This window comes from Strix uralensis, chromosome 5 (assembly GCF_047716275.1).
Source record: "Strix uralensis isolate ZFMK-TIS-50842 chromosome 5, bStrUra1, whole genome shotgun sequence".
NCBI lineage: Eukaryota > Metazoa > Chordata > Aves > Strigiformes > Strigidae > Strix > Strix uralensis.
Window position 1 is genome coordinate 64010467 of NC_133976.1, and position 23718 is coordinate 64034184.

The 23718-nt window shown below is 41.4% G+C and overlaps 1 protein-coding gene across 6 annotated transcripts in view; it reads right to left on the reverse strand.

The window, feature by feature from the left end:
* STK38L (serine/threonine kinase 38 like) overlaps nucleotides 1-13585 on the reverse strand; it is a 54534-nt gene extending 40949 nt beyond the window's left edge. For 3 of the 6 annotated variants that reach the window (XM_074871333.1, XM_074871337.1, XM_074871336.1), the window contains exons 1-2: nucleotides 13473-13585; nucleotides 774-856 (exon numbers count right to left, since the gene is read on the reverse strand). The gene's annotated coding sequence lies outside the window, so the exon portion shown is untranslated. Of the gene's footprint in view, nucleotides 1-773; nucleotides 857-8041; nucleotides 8082-13427 lie in introns of all 6 variants that reach the window. The other 3 variants (XM_074871334.1, XM_074871335.1, XM_074871339.1) reach the window with 3 other exon arrangements.
* Between the last annotated feature and the right edge of the window lie 10133 nt (nucleotides 13586-23718).

Consider the following 23718-nt stretch of genomic DNA (forward strand, 5'->3'; position numbering starts at 1 on the left):
AGCAAATCCTGAAAGCACAGGGAAGCTGCTCTGCTGGCAGCCTCCAGGAGGGAAGGTATGCCCTCCCCTTCCCAGCATGCCCAGAGCTGCAAAGGTCTCTTGGGGTTGTTACCAAGCCTCCAGCTGCTTTCCTCTCCTTAGGGTTATTCCTTGTGTTAATAATGCCAGAAAGCATCTTCCAATGAACTGGAGCTGCAAACTTTATTCTGCTTCCCTATGTGATGTACCTCCCACCCCAGCCTTCAACCAAATTATGCTTTGCCCCTTTAAAGTGTTTTCCACCCAGATCTCAAGGTACTTTGCAAAACCAAAACATAAAACACATCATCTTGGTAAAGCAAGCCAGCATTGTATCACCATTGACTATGAAGTAAATAAACCCGGGCTCAATCCTGGGAGGACTCTGAAGGTGTATGAGCAAGGCAAGAACTCGACTCTGCCTTGTAACAAGTATCTACAGCGGTCTGGGAAAGAGACCCCTTCCAACTCCACCCATTTACTAGCAGAAATATATGCAAGTTAACATATAGGCTTACATAACACTCTCCACATATAGTTCTCAAAATCTGAGGACAATTTCAAACAGATTTTAGAAATGAGGAAAGTGAGGCACAACAAAATTAATCAGAGCCACCAAAATAAGAAGTAATTTAAAAAGTCAACTATGCAGCACCATATCAGCATCCAAAGCACAAAGTGGAATGTGCAGAAGCTGCCACAAACCTGAAGGAAGAGATGAGACACGGAATTGCCACATTAGCCCTGACTCTTACCTTGAGTTTAGTATTAGTCAGATCAGGTCAGCACTGGAGAAAGGCAAGCTGTTTCTCTGTCAAGCCTTCATACAGATACACGTCTGAAAAATAAAATGCATGCAAGTAAAGGAACATAAAAATGTTTCATGGAATCCTATTTTTAACACTAAATGGCACGATGAAGTATGGGAAAAACTAGAATTACAGCAGGAAACAGAAAAAAGCTCAGTTGACATGAGCCTGGGGTTTTTCGGAGGTGCAACTGCAGAGGACCTCTGCCTACTCACGCTGCTGCTTACACGGAGCCCTGGGGCTTTCAAAGCTGTTACTGAGGAAGCACATTCTTCACACTCTTCTGGAGAAAAACAAATGCATTCTGACTACGCGCTATCAGCAAAACAAAAGGAGTCTGTGAATTCACAAGTTTTTGCAGGCACCTGCAGGGATATTTTACTAGGGTGAAGCCAGCAGATTTTATTACTGTTGAAATTTCAACTGCCATAGGAAACTACTCAGAAATCACAGAGCAGTATCAGAGCATAAACATGCACTGGAGGCTGCACAACTGGAAGTCCCCCAGCGCCTTGCTTGCACCCATCTTTTTCTCCTGAAAAACATGTTAACCTCTGTTCTACCAGCTGTAGTGGCAGAGTCCTAAAATAGCCAGCCTCACAGAAAGTAGAAGCAAACATCTCCTCCGAGTGCTTTTTCATCTCCACTGACTACAGAGGACAGTTAAGATTACTAACTGGCTTAGATGTGCAACCTTTAAGCACCCAAGGGTAGGTAGATTAATCCTGCCTGGCAGCTGATACAATGCCAACTCTCACTGTGATGAGGGTACCTGAAATTAATCATTGGATTTCGTAGTTTACTTCTGCTGGTCATCACAAAAGCCTGTAACTGTTGACCATGTCTATAACAGGTTTCTCAAGCACTTCTAGAAACCTAGCCTCATCAAATAGCAGTCCTACAGCAAATGGATGTGACTTACAGTTAAAATATGTTCCAAGGGCCAGATGAAGCCAACCAAATAGGTGGTGTCCCTCCCCCATCCCCATCTGCATCACAGTGCACTGGAATCTCCAGCAAAGGAAGACTGGGCAACTGTGGATAGATCCAGCTCCTACCAAACTTGAGACAATTTGAATCCAACTGTGGTTTAAGCATCTTGCCATTTTTACATCCTTTAACTCTGGGCACCTCACAGAGAGTAAAAAATATTCTCCACAAAAAAAAAAGATGAAGCTCTCTCTATATAGTGTTTGCTAAAAATACCTCTTTGGAGACATCCTTTGCCAAATAAGTGCCAAAACTTCAAAGGCTGAATTATAATGTTGAAATATTTGTAGTGCAAGTTTGTTATGTTTTTTGTAAAGCGTGGCTGGCAGAGATGGCATCTTTCAGCTCAAAGACCAGGCAATAACTGGAAATAGCTCTTTGGTAGCTTACGTGAAATGCGTCAACGGATCTCATTCCAGGTCTCAGTAAATTAGGAATCACATCACAAAAGCATCTGTAAGAGTCACTTCCTTTGTTGATACTATTCTAAAGGCCAAGGGCTGAATAAGGTGGGGAAAATGAATTATCCTCCTCAAAATAGCACACTCCTTCAAAATATGCATTGCTTTTACCTAGCATCTTTGGTGAAAGTATCCCAATGTGTTTTTACAAAACATGAACTAATCTAAATATTTCTTTAAGTAATATATGTAACCTCACACTTTCTCAGTCGGAAAAACTAGGACCTGCTGACTTCTAACATGCCAAAGCCATGTAAAAGGAGAGCATCCAACAGGAATATTCCCATCCCACATGCTAACTGCATTTCTGCTTTCCAGAGCCAACAAAAGTTTCAAGAGCTCCCAAGTATTTTTCTTCAAGAAAATTTAGGATACAAACATAGGCTTACCTTGAATAAACCACTGAATTTCAAGGACTCACATTTGCCTTGTCTTTTGCCAGTAAAGGGGCATGAAGCAAGCAATACAAACTTAGAAAACTAAGAAAAAGTAACAATATTTTAAACTCTGCTTTAATAATATAGAGTAATTTTAAGATGACACAGATAATATGGGATCATAATCTTTGATCATGAACATCAGTCTTCACTTCTCATAATAAATCCCCACACCCACATAAAGTATCATATAGATCCCAGTGAATTAACTTTGCTAGAAAGCAAAGCCATATGTGTCACAAATACAATTCAGAGCAGTAGTTTTGAAAAATCAGTTAATTAATTTGAACTTTGTTGCACTCAGATGGCACAAGGTAACAATATAAACACACTTAATATTAGGGGATTGGTGCTGCTCAGTAAATTTAGAGATGCCAAGTTCAGAACAAAGAATGTGTTTCATTCAAAGATGAAGGCCCCCCTGAATTTTGGTGCTTTGTAAACAGTTGCTAAATTAATTGAACAATGCCTGTGAAGTACGCAGGGTCAAATGTGGTCAGTACCTCAAAGAACACCAGATCTTTCAATATTGAAAAAGCACTTATAAAAAGATCTTCGTACATGCATACATTCTCTCTCTGCCTATCACTTCAAAAAATGCCACAACAGAGGCTGGATTATTCTTTGTCAGTCCCCTCTCCCTCAAAGTTTGAGAATTATACCCCCAAATTCAATATGGGTAGTATTTAGCTTTGTACCAATAAAAGAGGCTCTTGCTTAGAAGCAGCACTGACTGAGGTACCAAAGGAAGCCAAGAATTACAAAGAAATTCTTAATTGTTTATTTTATTCATACATCAGTCATTAGCAAATATTAGTTTAGATCCCATTAATCTGGAAAACCATGCATCTGCAGCTTCCTTGTAAAAAGAAAGGTTAGCCAAATTTTATTTCCATTAAAAATCCTACACCCTTGGTCAAGCACAAACTTCATTCCTGACCTATCCAAAAAAGAAAAAACAGGAGGAAAAAGCATAAGCAGGTGCAGCAGTTGTTATACCACAAGCAAAATAGCCCCTATTTCCCTCCCTAGATGTACATACATGATGGGAGCCTACTTCTGTAAGTGACTTCATCTTGTAAATCAGATGCTTTGTTGACAAGATGATCACCACCCAGAAGGTGCAGCTTCCTTCTATTCAACGCTCAAAGCACCAATTCAGATGTTCCAGACAGAAGTCTGGCCTTCCATCCAAGCCAAATATGGAGCTTAATCTGCACTGCTTTTACGGTGGTTTTAGTTTGCAATATCTGGAGAGGATTTACTTTACAATTCGAAGAGAATGGGGGGGTGGGGGGGTGGACTTTACCAACATCTTTGCCTTGCCTCGGCAGGCAAGAGAGGGAGGGAAAGCACTTAGATTCCACAGTGACAGAAAAAAATCTCATTATGCATTCTTCAACTGCACACAGGCAGATGCAGATTCACTATCACTCTCTAATGTCCTAAGTAAGAATACAGAAGATTTTATCATCTTAGTCTGTATAGCAGCATTCTTTAAAGATGACAGGACTGCTTCGGAGTATTTAAGGAGAAGAACCAAGAAAATACATTTACTGAGAAAATTACAGCCAAATAGAAAGATACTGTCAAGACTAGTTTCAAAAGTGAGCTTCTACATGGAAAAAATACAAAGAACACAAACAGGTTTCAGTGTTTTGATTTTTTTTTTAAGGAGAAATAATCAAAATTGTCATCATAATTCTTCTCATGCCGTCTTTGCTCCCTAAACAACACAGGCTCATCTTGTGCCTGGGGGTCAAAATCCAAAATTGAGATGGGACTGTAAACAAAAACAAAATTGGCTTTCAAACATTACTGCTTGTTTAATAAAAAAGGCAGAGGGAAAACTAGTCAAAATTTCTTATGTTTATTAGAGTATAACAATTTCCCCCCAAGTACCTCATAATTACTTCCTTTTTCATTTTTGACTTTCCACTATTCTTTCAATTCTTTCAAATGCAGTGATTTAAACTACATATGAAAAAATGGATGTGTATCTATTTTTTTTTCCTAAATGTTGCTTTTGATTGTAAAGATTATTTTACAAAGCAGAATGTTACTTTGCTTCTTTAAACAGATAATGGTCAAGCATGTTTCTTCACTGTACCTTCCCCATGGCCAGAGTTTTGCATCTTACTGATGAGTGAAGGTGAGGGCAGCAGCATTTTTGGCAGCCTCCAAGGAAACTTGGAAACAAGGAGTTTCCAGCAAAGGTGCTCAGCAAAGTTATTCTGTCAGCAGCCAGGCTGCAGCATAAGCTGTGAGCAGCAGCTGAAATCAGTGGTGGAGGTCAGGGTATATTCAGACATGTGAAATTCTCTCATCTCTGGTTTGGGCGATACAATGTTCATATATTTTTCCTGAACACTGAAAGGTATTTGTTGTTCTTTTTTCATCTGCTACTACACAAATGGCTTACATGTCTGAGCAAAAGCAAACAGTTAACATGAATTAGGTGCCCTCTGTGGTTAAACGGGGTTTAAAGGTATCCAAGAGCAAGCCTAAGAGTTACAAATGAACCATAGCTGTCAGAGACAATGATTTCAGCATGAACTTAAAGCGAGTGGAACCATCACAGCAGGGAACATGGCAGGTTGTACTCAGATGCCTCCTGAAAAAACAAGTGGGAAGTTCCTTTAGGTCACCCTACAGTAATATCAGCACCACTGATAGTGATTGAAGGACTTGGGATTAGAGCTACAACACATTCAGTCAACTTGAATATCCACATACTGGTTAGCCCACTAACACATCCACAGTCCAAGATTCACAGCACCATCAGGGGGATTGATCGTATCAGTATGGCATTCATTTCGCACTCCTCTTTGTGACAAAGCCCAGAGCAGTAAGTCTTGGAAGACAAGAGGACAATCACCACCCCTGTGAGAAGAAACTTTGATTTAAGTTCACTTGCTTTTAAATTACATCCCAGGTGTAACCAACCCTCTGGAAATGCCAAGATTTACATGCTCAAAAAGATTATCTGGTGAACATACTATAATCCTCACACAGACAGCTCCATCCTTCCATATATTAGTACCATGCCAGCACAGCTGAAATCCAAGTTTTCATCCCACACATTTGTTCTCCTGTAAACACTACCTTAGCTACATGGCCTCAAATCTTTGGAGACAACTTTGCATTTTCTTGTGCACCTGGGGCTCACAGTGACTTCAGTGTGTTCCTTCCTGTTGAAGGAATAGATGCATGGTGCCTGTAAACACTACTCATTACTAGAGAACTAGAGCTGGTCAAGAAGTGGTGCATGCTGCGACATAAGAAGCTGAAAAATTTCCAATTTCTTTGAAGATTAGTCAGCAAAGCTTGAAAAAGCGAAAGCATTCCATTTCGTTCTTTTCCCTTTGTCACTGGCTCATGGAAAAAGAGACAGGGAGAGAAAAGAAAGGGGAGGAAAGAGATTTAACAGGGGGAGGAAGGAATCCCTTTCTCTACTCTCTTCCAAATCAAAAAAACCTTTAGCTCCCTTCATCTCAAAAGCTGTCCTTCTCAAAACTGTATAATAAATTACCTGTAATTCATTTTCTTACCTGAAACTATTTCTGGAGAGGATTGTTCTCAATACCACAGCTCACCATAACTTAGTGATTTCCAACCCGTGGTCCACAGACACTGTCAGCAGCGTGGGGCTGGTCAATGGGGCAGGAGTGTTTTTTAACCAAAGCTGTACAATGGTCTGGGAGTGCGCTGTGGCTTCACAGTAGTCCGTGGTTCACTGGACTTGAAAACCACAGCCTCAACTTCTGTTGCTGTCTAACCACTCTATGGCTTGTATAACTCAACCTCAGAGACAGCTGTAACACTCAGATTCAGCTGAAGAATATCAGAGAGAGATTTACTTGACTTCAGTTCACATGTATCTCTCTAAGCAGATACTAAAGGTCAGTTATATTCATGTTTTATACTACACATGTATGTTTTTATTTCCTCTGATGAGGATCCCCCTAAGGTAATGCCTGTATTCCGCACTTTGGGCTTTTCAAATACTTTAAAACAGTCTCTGCTCTATAGATTTTTATTTGTCTTACTGTAATTTTGCCTGACCTCAAGATCTACTTGGGACAATTCAAAGCATAAGCAATTTACAGGAGATTATTCCAGGTGTTCTTAACATAATTGGTTTTTTTTAATAAAGAAGAAAAAAAAAACCAAACAGGAAAGTTCCTAATTGCTACTTATGCAACTGAACAGTGAGGTCACCATATCCAGAATACAAGTGGGCTAAGATGCTCACATATTTTATATGAACTCTCCTTCTCTGTTAAATGAAACTCCTTGAGAAGATAAACAGGACAGAGTAGGGAAAGAGTCTCCATACAATAATTAAGCATATGAGAACCCATCTGATACACTTCAATATAAAATTGTCATCTATATACTTTGCTCACAAGAGATCTGAGAGCTGAATTCATGGAGAACTGTTTTAATAAACCCTGCTTCTCTGCAAGTTAGACATTACTTTATAAGATGCTACCTATGCCCGTTAAGATTGGGGAAGGGCTAAACAATTAGACTTTACTAGAAAGTGTATTGACAATATGAGGGTTGTTTTATTTTGGTCCCCCACTACCACCACCACTTGAATGTGAATATTTCCTTTCCTACAGCATTTGCAGAAACCAAGATTCATGCTGTAACTAATTTCATGAAGTGAAGGAAATAAGTTGCCTCTTTCAGTTTAAAACTTGATTTAGTAAGAGAAATTTTCTTTAGGCACAAAAAAATCCCTTTTGATTTATAAAAGTGAAATATGGCAAGTCAGTCATGAAGAATATCAACTCACCTGCTCAACTGGAGTTCTTCACCACTTTAGTGGACTAACGAAGCACAAACAAAACCAACAAAACCATGTGACAAAGATGCATGTTAACAACACCAGAACTGATAAAATTCCTTTCTTTCTTCTTATCTTGATAGTCAGAATTCACTGCAATGCACTGAACTGCTTTCCCAGACACACCACTATACAATCTGCACCATAAGACAACCCTACTTGGTGAGTAAGTCTCATCAAGTGTATTTGCTACACAAATATCTGTTAACCCAAAGCCATTACTCCACAAAACAGGAATGTGCTTTAACAGTTGGCTGTTACATGTTTATAACAGCCACGTCTTCCATTGTCTTTCATTACTGTATGATTGCCTAGTGTCCCATAGAGAAGCTCATATACAGAACACAAAATTCCCTTATAGTTCCAGATGTTACAGCTTGTTAAATTATACTTTCAATTACTGTTAAACAGACTTCATTCTCCATATTCAGTTTCTACAGTTTGTAACAGGTACTCCCATTAAATCCTTACCTTGTGATTGAAGTTGTTCTCCTTTTTGCTCTGCCAAGCACTAAATACCACAAAACAGAAGAATCCAGTTATCTTTAACTTCAAGAACCAACCGCCTTTGAACAATGCAGTACAACACTTTTGTCTGTGGAGCTAATACAAGTTTTCCTCTTCATACAGAACTCAGCATGCTAAAAATTAGTGACATTTTAAGTGGAACAATTCTTCCGTCATCAGGCTGATACTTGGCTAGCGTTCTGGTTACCTCCCTTATAAGGCACCAGTGAGAGGGAAGGGCTGGGAACACATTATGCAACTATTCATTGCAAAAAAATAATTAAAACAAATTTTAAGAAATGTCTGTAATAAACACTTTTCCAATATACAAGGCAAGACAAAAGGCACTTGATATCATTGGACTAGGCTCTGCTATTTCTACCTGGCTAATTTGGAAGAAGGAAATTTTTCCTGAAAGGAAAGGTTTTTCTCAGTTTTTACGGGAAGAAGTGGGACACTTAAGCCCACGAGCTGCCTTCTCCATATTTTGGTTCAGATCTAGCTAATCTGCCAAAGAGGTAGTTCTGCACTGGGAAATAAAGCGGAGATACCACACCACACCTATGTCCTGTCACCCTCTCCTCTTGGAAACCTAAGATGGCTAATCAAAACTTCAGCTTCAAACAGTAGTAAGGCGGTTCTGTGGCTAGGCAATCTGCATTCTGGCTGGCTTGTACAAAACAGCTCTCCTGCAGACAATGAAATATTGTTTGGAATTTAACTATTGGTTCAGCTATAAGTAGATTCATTTTTTTACTAGTGCACTCATAAGATGACAGGCTTTCTAGCAAGTGAAGCTATAGCTGTTCTGGTGTTACGTGGCAGTTGTCAGGCCTCTCTCATTATTAGACTCAGCTCTACTCATTCTGGAAGAAACAAAATACAAAACAGTGATCTGTGGGAAAGGTTCACTTTATCAAGCGAGTGATTGAGTTATCAAACAAGTGACTGAGATCGGTAGTAGTGCCGGCAAATTCAAGGTTTGCCTACATGGCAGAAGCAAATTTACCTTGGAAATGAACACGGTTCTTGGAAAACCCCTTTCCCACAGAGCAGACTTGAGAGTCACCAAATTGGCAGTGGTCTGGCAGGAAGAGGACACATATGTCCTCTGTGGCAGTTCTCAGTGATGCTGACAGTTCACAGTAGAGCACAAGTGTGCTAGATAAGTTATCTCTGCTGCATCAGGGACAGGGAGACGGAGCCTAACCTAGTACAACCAGGAGAGTCCCCTAAGCACACACAACTCCCCACTTGTAGCAAGCCACTTCTGCCAAACGACTTTCTTTTGTTGTTTGCATCCTTCTTAGCAGTAGCTTCAGCATAGTCATGTGTCTTACTGAAGTTATGACTTTCATTCCCTCCCCACCCCCACTTTAAACTCCTGCATATGGAAGCTGACTGTATTTCTAACTCCTATGGCTCAGCACGATCCAATATCTTAATTTTAATTGCACCCAGCTTAAGCACAACTGTATTTCTCATTAGCATTATTCTATTATAGTGGCTCATAAAGAGGGCCCTAAACCAAGTACTTCTTTCTGGTAAGTTACCCAACTTGACTGAAGTTTTCTAATTGTTTGTCTGGGGGGTAGTTTGCTTGGTTTTGTTTTACTACAAGGAGACTTAATTGCTAAAATTTCTTGGCACATTTCATAAATGCACTAGCAGTGCCTTACTTAATGTGACATTACACACGGTGCTTTCAGAGAATTGTAAACTGCTACCTTTATTACACGTAGTAGAAAAAGGTCTCACAACCTTACATCTGTTCAAAGATAACAGAAAGGTTGTTCTGTTTCCACTTCTGTGGAAAGAAATTTAAGAAACTCCCATGTGCTAAGATCTTTGCTAAGTCTGGAGCTCCTCTACAGCATGTCAACAGTCACAGGCTCACACTCTGGAACATAAGAGATATAATACATATAAGTTGCAATACGATAAACACTATTCCTGTAAACACAGTTCCTCTCCCCATATAGATCCAAGTTATCCCTTTACTTCCTCCCTCCGTTCATTCTGGCACCTGTTATAAACTCAATCTGCTCAACCTGTTCAACCAACCTATTACTTAATATTGCCTGTTCCTCGTTACTAAAAGGTGAATAGTTGTCTCTCTTTTTACTGCTCCAGGAGATTCTTGCTCTTGTGAAATCCCATAAACCCAGACTACCATTAGACTACAGAGCTGCAGGACTTTTCGTATCAATCAAATGATAAAGACTACTCTTCTGCATTTGGCAACAACTAAATTCTGATCCTGCAAGAAAAGATGCCCCACCTTAAATACAGTTCACCATATAAATTCACACCATGCACTAAATAACTCTTCCCTGAGTACATAACCCATAATATTAGGTTGGGTTACCCTTACTGTTACTTCTTTTGCACAACAAAAGATGTTAATTAGTCACGAGACTTTGAAAAATCCTGCATTAACCCATCACAAAGAATTAGACTTCAGTCAGTTATTTATCAAACCCACATTTTCATGCTACAGTAATGCAATTACTACTGATGCCAGGTCTGCTCTAAGTGCAGCTACATGTTGAAATGAGCTGCAAACAAGAGAAGATTAAATGATTTTGTGGACAATAGTATGCTTCATTTATGTCAACTGTCATTACTCTAAGACACATAAAGCCTCTTTCTGGAGGACTAAAAGCAAATCATTTACCATATAATATCAGCTTTGTAGTCTTTGTGCTGATGAATACTGTATTCAGAGAAGTAAGTCTTTTCATTGTAATCTACATGCCTACCCTGCATCTCCTAGAATACAAATATCAAAGTTTATCAATTGGCTTTACATTTTAACTAACCCTTGACTTAAACTTGGTGGGAAGAAGAACATTTTTATTAGAATAAACATGGGCTGAGTGAAAACTGTATTTATAGCGAGAAGACAAGCTTTAAAAACAAGACAAACCCATTGCCTAGACAGATACAGTGGACAAGAACAGTGCTTCCCAAACTGTGACTACGCTCCTTGTGGTCACTAAAGGATTCAAGAGAGATCACAAACTACAGCAGATAACTTACATGATTAAAAACTTCTACCCACCATTCAAGCTTCAGGGGCATACAGACAGATAAGCCAAAAGGAGGCTACACAGAAGTCCTGAGAAACAATAGCTAGGCAAACCTCACCCATGCACCCGAGAAGCTATGTATACAGTGAATTCCATTCAATGTGCCATCCCACTTCATTCCAACCCACCAGGGACTCCCCTAAGCACGGGATCAGACCCTCAGAAGTCAGCACCAGAAGGCTTACACAAGCAGGTCCACAACGGATCATTTGACAGAAATCCAAAACTTCTGTTCTCCCAGGAACATTCCCCCATTGTGCACCGAAAGCATAGGGCCTGGTTGAAGTCCATGGCAAGTTTGTGGGGTTTTGGGTGTGGGTTTGTTGTTTTGGTTTTGGTTTTTTTGTTTGTTTTGTTTTTTTAGAAAGACTAACTTTCTGCAAAGAAAGGCAGAAAAAAATAAAGCATGATACCTGTCCACTGTAAATATTCACTTCTGAATTCTGTTTAGCTAGCTGTTTGGGTTTCTTTTCCCCTGAAATGTTTGAGAAATAAAAGTTTAGCATTTTTTTCAACTCTAATGAAGCAATATTTAAACTGAACATATACTATGCCATGTACAATGTGAAAAACAGCCAAGTTCCAGTTTCACAGAACTATGCAAATTTGACTTTTCCTAATCCAAGACACCTTTTAACAAAAGCAGGAATACATGTTTACATATAGTACATAAGATAAAACTGCATCACTTCTATCAGATACAGTAAGATTTCTCACATCCAATAAGTGTGGCTGCTGCTCATTACACCTCTCAGGGTAGCAGCCTATGGGCTACTATTTCAGTTACCTGCTCGGAGTAAAATTAAACTGATACTCTTTCATCCCTAAATTCCTAAAGAATAAGGAATGAAAAAGGTTTTTAAGATTTCTTTGTATATCCAGACATCTTTTATGGAACACGCACAACAATTTAGTGAGATTTATTTCCATTATATACACTCACAAACAAGATCCCCCTCTACTTCAAGTGACTTCAAAAAGCTGTAATGAAAACACTGAATCACAGCATACATGACAAAACCCAACATCCGTGGTCTCCAAAATAAATTTCACTGCTCTTCAGCAAAGAGCAAGTAACAGCAAAACAACACGAATATATCCCACCAAATATCCTATAAGAAACTTTTTTTTAAAAGTCAAACTTCAGCATTGTTTTTTATTCAGAGGCTACATCAAGGCTCGTTTATTCCTATTCTGGATTTTGCAGCAGGAAATCTGGTAGGCAACATCAGTGGAGACTGTCTTTTAGCACACTTGTGAACTCTATCCCAAGACGTTTCAAATTAACTTAAACCAAACAAAACCAGGAGACATCTCACAGTTCTTCGCATTTAACTTTTACCTTAGGCAATTTACAGTGACTAAAGATACAGAGCACGAGCCAGACTGTCAAATTACTGGCCCAATCCCAAACTCCTTTGGCTCAGGGCAATGTTAAAAAGCAGGTTTTGCGTTTGTTCATTCGTGAGTGGAAACTTGTCAGGTTTTGTTTGCTTGTTTAAGCACATTACGGAAATAATTTTGCCCCTTTAGTGATTTATTGAATTTTAAAGAGGGCAGGACTCCCTTAAACCCGAAATCCGCATTACGTACCCGGGTACACCCCACACCCCCTCACAATCCCCTGCCGCGCCCGAGCCTCGCCACGCACAGCGCCGTACTCCCACAGGCCCGACGTTGCCCCCCACCCCGCCAAGAGCCCAGCCTGCCCCCCAAGCTCACCTCTCTCACTCCCAGCGCTCCCCAAGCCCGCCCGCCACGCCAGCCCCCTCAGCGCTCCCTCAGCCCGCTGCGTCCAACCGGCGGTACCCCGCGGGATAGGGCGGCTGGCGGCGGCCGCGGGGCACCCCAGCGCCCCGCCCGCTAGCGGCACCCACTCCTGGGGAGAAGGGCGAACTCAAGCAACTTCTACCGCTGGCAGGACGCGGCAGCCGCTGCTCGCCCGCCGGCTCAGCCGCTGGGGGCAGGGGGAGAAGCCATCTGAGGGGCGGCGCGCCAGAGGCAGGAGGGCAAACTGCCCCGGCGACTCCCGAGCCGAGAGCCACCCTCGATCCTCCCGCCTCCCCCCAGGGCTGAGCAGCAGCCGGGACTAAGGCCGTCCTCCCTCAGACTCGACAGCTATGGCTGCTCCTGCTGCCTCACACTGGGGGTGGGGGGGAAAAAGAGAAGAAAGGCAGGGAGAGATTCTCAGTCTTGTTATGACAGTGTCCCGTCTCCCCCCCACCCCGCACCACGCTAGGGGACGGCTGCTCTCCTACCTCCGGGCTGGTCCGAGGGCTGCTCCGGCTGCCCACAGCACTCACCTCTCCGCGCCGCCCTCCCGGTAGCTCCTCGCTCGCTGACCTGCAATCAGCGCCTGTTGGTGTGCAACCTCAACCTCCTCCTCCGCGATAATAGCGGCAGCAGGAGGGCCTCGGCGGAGGGATGTTTACCCGGCGGCTCTCGCGAGAGCTCGGCATCGCCGAACCGGGTCGCCATTGGCTGCTCTCGCCGCCCGCCAGTGGCGCGCCCCGCCTCGCCCCTCAGGCAGGTGCTACAGGAGCCCAGCGCGCCCCGCCCCTTCCCCCCCAGGTTGCCTCTATTCCTCCTCTAAAACAGCCAAAAGCTCCTCAGAGGTGGCTGCCGGCCTCGCCTGCGGCTCTTCCTGGAGCCGCCCGCTTGGCTACCCTGGCTCCCCAGGGGCCGAAGGGGCTGCCTTTCTCTTCAGTCGAAACAGCCAGCTTAAACCTTCGCTCTCGACCGGATCTGGCGGTGGAGGTGCACCGGAGGGCCTGTGGCTGTGAAGAGATCTCACAGCCAGGAGGGCACTGTTAAACTTGCCTCGAGCATACGCAGGTGCCCAGATGCTCAAACAGAAGACAGTAGAATTAACTGGAAATATACTTTTGCAGGCCTTTTGCTTTTATAGCCTTCTGTCCCACCACCAAAGTACAAGGGTAAGGATATTAACAGAGGCAGAAGATAAGTAAAACCCTGCTTTGGTTTTAGTACTACCCATCATAAAATGAAGCAGCAGCACTTGTGGGGGAAAGCTGTTACCACAAGGATGCAGTGGTACAGATTTCTTACAAAGCCAGCTACATAGAAGGCAAATCTCTGAGCTCAGATTGGAAGAATGACAAAGTACAACCATCTTCTGCTTCTGTCACAAACATGCAACATGTGGAAGCTACTGAAAGTCTCTCCTAGTGTTGTCACTTGACTTGAGGATAGTTGCTAATGAAGAGGACTTATTTGGCAGCTGCATTTAATTTGTTTTACTTCATTAGTCTAGGAGCTCTGTGCACTAAAGGAGATTTCTTGCCCAGAGATCTCACCATCTCAGGACCTGTAAGTGTGTATCTATGTGTCCTATTTGCCTGCAGACAGAGCCAGGAGATTCACTGTGGACCTCCCTGCAGAGATGGGTTTTCAGAAGCATTAGATTTGGTAGGTTTGAAATAACAGAAGCCTAAAATTAGCATGTTTTTACTTGAATCCAGTGCAAGAGTGCTTTCTGGAGGGACTGCCCTCTGTGGTATCTGAACTCCATTTCCACATTTGGAGCCTGCAGTAATGAAGTTGTGCACTCCCATTTACCATGTTGCAGTGTTGAAAACACAGACATATAACCCAGAAAAAGAATTAGCAAGAGAGTAAAAGACACTCTATGATAAGTAAATTCAAAATAAACTGGTTACGGATCTAGAAAAGTGGTTGTCCTATTTCCCTAAAGCACTCTTCCCAGAGCAAAAGTCTTTAAAAATCTTTATCAGTAGCAATGGTAAATGGGTGGGACAAATACACCTGCCCCCCCAATAGGAACAGAGATTGATTTTGATTGGGTATTTCTGGTATTTGAGAGTTTTGATTTCAGTATCTTGCTTCTGTCCACTCCCCTGCTCTAAAGATGTCAAAAGAAAGTTGGGGGAGGCAAGGTCAGTCTTGGAGAGGATGAGGACCAGCTGTGACAATGAAAATTGAATGAATATTCACAACATGACATTACAATTCCTGAACTGCTGCTGCAGCTCCTCTTGTGGATCCTGCCAGCAAAGTAGATGACAGACACTGCAAGGCTGTTGTGCCAGTGGAAAATTACTGTTTCATTGGTCCTGCGTGTGTGAGGGGGAAAGTGGGGCAAACTTCTATTTATTTAGTTATTTTCAAGAGAGAAAAGGAAAACAAATGGTTCCTAAGACTACAAAAATTCCTGACATGTAAAGAACTGGTCTCTTATTTTAGACAAATGATACATGTCTGTTTATAAATTTTCCTTGTAATTCCATATAACTTTCCTCATAAGCCAGAATCATGAGTTTTCCTAAGTAGTAGCACAATTATAAAGAGAAAAAACATTGTAATAGTAGCACTGGCTGTTACTTAAGATACCTATGGAAAAACTATTTAATGTTTCTATTTTTATGTGGCTGTAAAAGTATTTATATTGGTGGACTTTCCATTGCAAAATGGACATGGTTTATTTTAATTCTCTAATTTTACATGTTTTTTAACATAGCTATATATATAGAAGGTTGGTTATCTTACTGTTGTACACATAAAAGGTTATCTTACAATAGGATCACCAGTGTTGCAACTGAAGTCAATGGGACACCTGGTGTGAATACAGTTAAGCATGTCTGTAGCCTTTGAAGGGCTGCACACAAAGAAAGTTACAACAAAATGCTCATCCTGAAATGAACTATGGCAGAACCAAACCTGCAAATAATGTCTGTGCAGGCAAATGACATGTGGAAAGTTTGGCAGAAATACATAAGGCTTTAACCAAAACTGCAATGCAGCTTAACAGTTATAGCACTGTTGACCCAATAGCTTCTATTTGTGTATATTTGCAGAGTTAGCCTTAATTTAGAGGTGTAAGAACCCATGTGCTATGTGGAAGGGCAACATCTCTTTAAGTTGCTAGGCATAGGACTTAGGAAAACATTCTTGTCATGGTTTGAACTCAGACAGTAGCCAATCACCACACAGCCAGTCACTTACCTTCCCTTCCCCCCCCCCCCCCCCCGGTAAAATAGGGGAGGGACAAAAAAGGGAGAATTTGTAGGTTGAATAAAAAAACCAGTTCAGTGATGATAACAAAACAACAGTAACAATAGGGACTCCAAACAGGTAACACATAATCTGGTTGCTCACCACACAATGACTGGTATGCAGCTTGCCCCTAACAGCAATCCCAACAGAACAAAAGATCCCACCACCAACCAAAAGCAGAAATGAGAGAGAACCCACCTTCTTTATATACTGAGCATAATGTCACATGATATGGAATACTCCAACAGCCAATCTGGGCCCGGCTCTCCAGCTGTGCTCCCTCCCTGCCCAAGGAAAGTTAACTCTATCCTGGCTGAAAACAGGACAATTCTGAAACAAAATCTTTGCTCTAAATGTGCATACTTCTGCAGACTGTATAGTGTTCCAGTCCTGCTAGTTTCAACAAGCAGTGAAAGGTTCTGCGCCCTCTGCTCAGATGGTTCTGGCTGCAGCATCAAGATATACCCTGGTGCGCAGCAATTAAAGGCAAACACAAAAGCCTAAATACCACTTGTAAAATTCCACTGAACATCTGAAGCCTTCAAAAAACTTAGGGGAAGGTCTGTAGCAAACCAAACCAATACTGTCCTCATTATTGTAATTCAAAGGAGGGATATCTTATCTGTGAAAAGCCAGTTATGTGAAGTTTTGACAAACATTTCTTTCTTCTGCAGTCAATTGGTGTAACAAATACAAGTTTCTGTATCAGAGTCATGCTGGAGATGTCTCTTGGAAAGATTCTGGGGTTTTTTAACCTTCTCAGCATCAGAAATAACCTATAAATGTTTAATTTACAGGAGAAATCACAAGCAGTTTGCAGCTAACTACTTAATGTAGCATTTAGGAATCAGTTCTGACTTTCCTTCCTTGCTTTCTTACTATTTTTCTGTACAATATGAACCAGTTGTATTTCTTCAAAATAAGCCAAAAAATACCAAAACTTTTAAGACTGGTCAAGAAATAACGCGGAGCTAAGTAAGCACAGTGCAAGTCATACAGAAACGTTCACACATTTTCATTATGACTTTTTTAGCTGCTCCTGATACTGTTTTTAATACAAATTTTACTTGTAACTCCCTGATCTGCCTAAATAAAAAAAGCATATGTTTTTGTTATTTAATACATTAGAAGGACAGGAATAAATGCAAATCCCTTGATCTGTTTTATGACACTTAGCATGCTATTATACAATTCTGACAAGATTTCATACCTGCTGAATGTACTGTAGATCTTTAGTTGCTCGATTCCTGTGGGGCACAGTAATGAATCAAATATTTTAAAAATGCTGCGGCACAGAATAAAATGTAAAATCTGAGATGTTGAGGGATGTGGTGTAGGGGAGAACTTTGTAGAGTAGGGCTGATGGTTGGGCTCGATGATCCCAAGGGTCTTTTCCAACCTGAATGATTCTGTGATTCTGTGATAATTTCTTAATAGGCAGAATGCAAACTTAGAAGGAGGCATGTATGATTGTACTTCATATGCAATGTTTCACAGTTTAATTCACTGAATTAAACAGTTTAGCAGATCTTGGGCCTGCAAACTCTTGAAGACTTAGGTAACACTGAAATTGATTTGGTTTACTTCTGTGAGACTATTTACAGAAGTAACATTACTCGTCTCGTTTTTCCTAGGTTGGGCTCCTTATTTAGGAAACTGTCATCAATATTTAAAAAGATGTAACAACATAGGAATGTCTGCACTGGTTCAGACCTAGGCTCTGTCTGGGTCACATTCCTGGTGATCATGGGCAGACACCTAGGGAAAAGGAAGAATAGAACAAATTCACAATGGATTTTTTTTTAAATCCTCCCAGCCTCCACCTATCCTAAGCCTGATGTGGTCTGTCTAAATAGTAACTCCAAGGGTTTGCTCTTCCAAGTGCTTACGTAGTCTCCTCTTAAAACCTTATAAACATCTTGTATTCCCAGCACATGGGAGTTCCACAGTCTGTTGCGTGAAAATCACCTCCTTTTGCTTGTCCTGAACCTGGTTCCTGAGAGCATCTTGGTGTGGATCCTGGTTTTGGTATCAGCATAGACAGTAAACTATCAATCCATGTCCATCCTGGCAGTGCTACTCTTTTTTTTAATATCCTATACCTTCTCAGTTGTCTTTATTCCAGACTAAAGAGTCCCAGTCTGAAAGCCATTCCAGACTTTTCATCATCCTTGTTGCTCATCTCTGAACCTTTTCCATTTCTATTACATTTTTGGAAGTAACAAGATCAGAATTTCACTTTTCAGGGTGTGGATGAATTTATCCAGGGGCATAGCCTTTGTTCCTCACATCTTATTTTGAAGGCAGAATACACTGTTTGCTATGCCTCTTAAAAATAGTAACAAAGTTAAGCAATATCAGCAAGTAAGTAATATTAGTTAAGTTTTTTAATGAGGTGCCTTTTGAAAACTGTGTAACAATCCAGCTCTGTTCCATACAGGCAACTACAGATTTTTGCTATCTGCACACCCCTTCTTAGGAAGTTCTAGTTTATACTTTCTTGAAAGCCCAAATAATTTCCTTTATATTAATAGCATCTATGTCACTGGGAAACGATTTGTGTTTCCATATGAGTAGTCTAATGAACAAAGCAACTCATTCAGCTATACAAAATCAAGGAAATTACTATAGTCACCTTACAGACTGTCAGCTCATATCCTGAATGTCTTAGCAATTCACAGCTGTCCTTCCAAAACCAGTATTTTGCCAGTTTTCAATACTGTTTAAATTACTTCTTTTCTATGTAAGTAGTATTATATTTTAGCATGAACTTCTAGCTTGGCTGTGACTTTTGCAGGCAATTTGGAACCCACCGCATGGTTCTTCCTGGCACAGAGATACCAAATTCCTCATGCAGGACTTAAGGATGTGACAAATTTGATTAATTTTGTAAGCAATTAAAATATTTATAGCTGAGTTCACTTAAACAACATCTTCTCTTAAAATATTATTCCTAGATTCTCTTTGGAGAAAATCCTTGGTGGACGTGCAAGAGACATATTTAGTACATGATCTTTTTCCATAAACAAGGAAACACAGAAAGTCTGGAACAAAAAAGTTAACAAAAGCACTAATAACAACAACTGTTTTTAATTATTGAGGAAGCTCAATATTCTTCATCAGTTAGCATAGTCGGCATTGTCCTTTCTTTAAAATTCTGAAGAAAAATGAAGTTGACAATCTTTCCAGTCAAACCCAGGGATACAAGATAATATATTTAACAAAAATACTCCTATTCCTTAGACATTTTATTCTAATATATTTGTTTTGTTCTTAGACTGTTTCAGGAGTGACCATATGCTTTTTTTTCTCTTAGCAAAGATTCTCTGCAGATTCTTTGCTAGATCCATTGTTATTTTCACATTATCCTGATACATGGGAGATCATCTGTATATTGCAAGCTTACCACACAGTCTGTCTTCTTAATGTTTGCTTTCTTCTTGTCTTTGCAATATAGCTATCTAGTTCAGCTTTTCTGTCTGACATAAAGATCTTAAATTAAGAAAAAAAGACACTGGAACAAGATGTAAACAAAATGATGCGACTTGCTGTTCTGTTTTGTTCTCTGTTTTTCAACCCTAATGCCTTTATTTTAGGGCCTGATACTGAAGTCTTTATACTCACAGGAGCTATCCCATTGAACATGGGCTTCTGGAATAGCCTAGGGAGAGGACATTCTTGCTTGGAAGGGATAGCTGGCATCACAGCATAGTGTAGCGGATCTGTCATATTTCTTCTATTGTAACTTGAAACACCACACTTCAGGTCACAGGATAGGGTCGTGTGTCTGGTCACACAGAATGGGGCTGAAGGTTGCCTACACAAGGTGACAAGCTTCCTGCCTGAAGGCCATGGACTTCTGGCCTCTCTCCCTCTTGATATCTTCATGTATGGATGGTCAGTTGCAGGGGAGTCAAAACCTGCTGTTAGTTTCAGAGTCTGTAGCTCAAAATATGGAGTCAGTATGGAAGGTAAGAGGATGGGTTACAACAAAGAGGGATAAAACACCGCTGGGGTTGTGAAGAAACTTTTCTAGGACCATGAAAGATTTGTCCAAAAGTGGCTGGTATAAGCTTAGAACATAAGCTTGCATTCACGTTCAGGCACTCCATTGCTAAGATGCATGGTCCAGCTGTAGATACCTCAGAGAAGCTACACTGAAGGGAGAAGGATTTGGTGAGCGAAGAGGCCACAGATAGCACAGGTTACAGATAGCCTGAGAAAACCACAGTTCCAAGGATCAAGGAGTCTCAAGAGCAGACCTACTGTTTCTATGGTGGAAGAAGTAAGGACAGGGTAAAGAACTTTAGAGGTATTTCTTACACAAAGCTAAGCTAATACAGGACTAATGCAGCACTGCAAACTCTTAAACACTCAAAAATTGTAAATCAGCTCTCCCCTCCCAAACTTTCATAAAAGTCACAAAATCATGAGTCTGGAAAAGAAGAAGGAGATGATGGTGATGAAATCCTGCAGTTTAGTCAAGTGCTTTAGTTATTTAATTTCCTCTGCCTTGTTCTGTCACTACCCTCCATTTCAATGGAATAATTGAAAGCCTGAAAACTCCATCCTAAATATGCACACAGAGATGCAATCCCTGCTCTGCTGTATTCTTGATTTACATTTCCAGTCCCTTCCCTCACTGTCTTCTAGCTCTATTCCCTAGAACCTTCCCTGTTCCCTAAGTCCCCTTAGCAGTACCTGACTGTTCCTGCACATTCCTACTAGATTTCCCCAACACACTAACAGACTGGCACAGCTTCTCCTTTGTTTCCAGTGTGTGTGAAGCACATCCTTGTGATGTCTTTCATTACTGACTCTTCCTTACTGAACAGTATAGCGGTATTTTCTGTATTGCTTGCTGTTCAATAACATGAGAAGTCTTCTACAAATTTTTAACCTGGTTCTCTCTTGAGAGGTGTTGCCTCTCAGCCAGCACTGAAGCCAAGTGCTTGAACCCTTGCTGTTTCTACCATAACTGTGCCTCTCCTACACCTCTGCTTCCCCCTCAAAGCTATAGGGTGCTAGTGAGGAAGGTGCTGTTTACCGCCAAAGTTGCAGAAAGGGCACTTCTCCAACCTTGGCAGTAAACAGTAAACTTTGGTTCTGCTACACAGAGCAAAGAGAGAGACAACTCTTTACAGGAGCAGAGCTGTCAGCTCTTGAGGTCTGGGTATTTCTTACACATCAATTAAGTGCAGTAAAAAAACAGGGATATAAAAATAATAGTTATCAACTTGGCAAAGGTCAGTTCTTAAATGAGCTGGCTTCTTTGCTGATGATACATGTATCATCTAATGTGAAGTAGGAGTTTCTAGAAAAACATTTCAAAATCAAAGTGTAATTCTAATTTGAAATGGGGGTATAAGAATCAGTTTGCTTATGTTTCTCATACAGTCCCTATAACTATCCAGAAAATGTACTCTTTTTCTCGTAAAAGATGAATGGTGCTGCTGGTGAAGTCTTGATAAACTATCAATAATCGGTTCTTGGTTGACACAAATTTTATAGGGCTCTGACTCTGTCCTACACACAGACACATACACGCACAGTCAGTCTAATTAAATCTGGCACATGAAGATGTCGAGTGTACTGGCCTATGTCAGCAAGATCACTTTCATTCTTAAGTTTTAATGTCAGTAAAGAACAAGTAATACATGCTATCGCCCTACACAGCAGGGTATCTGCCTGAATGTTCAGCCAGTGTGCTGTGGGAACACAGAAATGGGTGTGAGCTTCTCCCATTCATCTCAAAAGCATCTGCTGATGGCACCAGATGAAGTCCTAACTACTGTGAATGTTTTCACAATAATTTTAGCATTTCAGTAATAGTTTTAGAAGTTTACTAAGGAGAGGAACTGATCAACCATTGCATATGCTGGTCAAGCCCATAAGAAACTGAGACAATCCCCCTGTGAAGACATCCATAATAAATGAGATGACATTTTGAAATCTCACCGGTGTTGCAGTTAGAGCTTGCAATGATACTGTCATCTTCCCAGTTTAGCCTCTCAGCACAGAGATTTGATTAGGTAGCCTTTTATGCTACTTTTGTAATAAAAAATATATAAACATGCCATAATTTCCTTTCTTTCTTGCTGTTCTTCTTTATGAGACTTACCTTTGCTGTCCTTCTGTTTCACTATCAAGGTAATTGAAAACATAAATTATACAACTAACCTTTTCACTTTTAGTATACTATAACCACACACTGGAGTATAATGGTCTAAGCACAATCTCCATCTGCAGAAGAGAAGAAAGTGATTCCAAGCTAACAAAATCATTACAAACTTAATACAGCCTCATACTTGTTTAGATTACTAATGAGGGAGAGCAGAGAAAGGAAAACAATTCTGTTCCATTCCAGTTATCTTGTGGGCTTGGATTTTTAAATGAAAATATTCCAAATAATTGTCACAGCATGAAGAAAACAGAATCACAGAATCATCTAGGTTGGGAGGGACCTCGAAGATCATCTAGTCCAACCGTTAACCTAGCACTGACAGATCCCAACTACACCATATCCCTAAGGGCTATGTCAACCCGCCTCTTGAACACCTCCAGGGATGGGGACTCCACCGCCTCCCTGGACAGCCCATTCCAATGCCTAACAACCCATTCTGTAAAGAAATACTTCCTAATATCTAGTCTAAACCTTCCCTGGCGCAACTTGAGGCCATTACCTCTTGTCCTATCACTTATTACTTGGTTAAAGAGGCTCATCCCCAGCTCTCTGCAACCTCCTTGCAGGTAGTTGTAGAGGGTGATGAGTTGTCCCCTCAGCCTCCTCTTCTCCAAACTAAACAACCCCAGTTCCCTCAGCCGCTCCTCGTACGACATGTGCTCCAGACCCTTCACCAGCTTCGTTGCCCTTCTCTGGACACACTTGAGTAATTCAATGTCCTTTTTGTAGTGAGGGACCCAAAACTGAACACAGTATTCGAGGTGCGGCCTCACCAGTGCCGAGTACAGGGGCAAGATCACTTCCCTGTCCCCGCTGGCCACGCTATTTCTGATACAAGCCAGGATGCCATTGGCCTTCTTGGCCACCTGGGCACACTGCTGGCTCATGCTTAGCCTGCTGTCAGTCAACACCCCCAGGTCCCTCTCTGACTGGCAGCTCTCCAGCCACTCCTCCCCAAGCCTGTAGCGCTGCTGGGGGTTGTTGTGGCTGAAGTGCAGCACCCGGCATTTGGCCTTATTGAAGCTCATACAGTTGGCCTTAGCCCATCGCTCCAGCCTGTCCAGATCTCTCTGCAGAGCCTCCCTACCCTCGAGCACATCAACACTCCCACCCAACTTGGTGTCATCTGCAAACTTACTGAGGGTGCACTCGATCCCCTCGTCGAGATCATCAATAAAGATGTTAAACAGGAGTGGCCCCAAAACCGAGCCCCGGGCGACACCACTCATGACCGGCTGCCAACTGGATTTAACTCTGCTCACCGCAACTCTCTGGGCCCGGCCATCCAGCCAGTTTTTTACCCAGCAAAGCGTGCGATCATCCAAGCCTCG